This window comes from Habropoda laboriosa, unplaced genomic scaffold (genome assembly GCF_001263275.1).
Source record: "Habropoda laboriosa isolate 0110345459 unplaced genomic scaffold, ASM126327v1 scaffold225, whole genome shotgun sequence".
Lineage (NCBI taxonomy): Eukaryota > Metazoa > Arthropoda > Insecta > Hymenoptera > Apidae > Habropoda > Habropoda laboriosa.
The window spans coordinates 192,022-193,310 of record NW_017100368.1 but is presented as its reverse complement, the minus strand read 5'-3'; positions in this window follow the sequence as shown (position 1 = coordinate 193,310).

The window sequence follows — 1,289 nt, the reverse complement described above, 5'->3', positions numbered from 1 at the left end:
CTTTAATAAAAGAGAAACCAGCGAAATCATTGGAGTGTCCTCTTGATTTACCAATCCTGTATATTTTTTTCATTTTTACTTTAACAATTCGAGGTTTGATTTCAATTTCAGTCCAACTGGTCGAATTCGTTCGATTAGCGCTGAAGTACTTTTCATTTCGCTCTTCATTCCTGAGAATAATATTCGTTGCATTGAAGTCTCCGAAATTTTTGTTCCAATTTACTACTATTTTATTCTAACATGGAATTAACAGAATTCGCAAAATATTAATTACCAGAAAATATTCGTTACATTAAAATCTAGGAAATTCCACATTCCTCTATTTCTATTTTATTTTTATATTATAATAAAGAATAACTGCTCCTAATCTTCGTCACGATCATTTAAATCTTATTTTCTATGTTAAACACATCCACAATAAAAAGTACTAATTAAGAGAAAAAATATCCTGTTTAAAAAATCTCCAGAATTACATTTTCTTTGACCTCTATTTAACTCCGATTTTTCTTCGTTCACGAAAAGAAAAATTATCAATTTTAATAGAAGAAGCAAAAATTACTGATTATAAATAAATTGGCTGGTAATAATTTAATAGTAGCAAATAAATGTCGTACGGTATTACAAAGGGTTAAATATTCCAACAATGATAATAGAGCACAATTATTCTCGCTCCTGTTATCCATACAGTCTTTCTATTTCTATTTCGAGCGCGTTCAGCCATAGAAACACGCCTACTTCGAGTATCGAGGTGAAAATTCCGGGTACTTTTCGAACAGAAATTGTGCGATTCGAAAAGGGTGGTTTAAAATCAAGGCCAGATCTGGTTCCAGCGAATTCACCAGTCAATTACGAAACTAAGCGAGCGTGGTTTTCGTCAGCGGAAATTGGAACGGCGCGTACCTGGTCCGCATCGCGGTGAGGTGACAGGCTTTTAAATGCTCTGGCCGAGAAAACGTCGACTGCATTCTTCTGGCTTGTAGGTCGGAGACGCGAGAAAGGACCTTTCGCGCCGCGAAATTCCCCGCTTGCGGTCTAACGCCCCGGTAATGGCCGCTCAAGGTCCCTATTTTTGGTCCATTCGAAGCTTAAGTTCTTGTTAAAACATTGAATTTCGTCTTTCTACATAGTCGTACGAAGAAAAATAGCAGCTAAATTATTTTTCCCCTATTTTAAACAATTCTTTTAATATTATTGCAGCATGTTTGTGATCTCATTTTATTATAATGGAAAATAAAATTTCGACGTCGTCACTGACAATGGAAAAAGTAATTACTTACTTCACTTTTGAG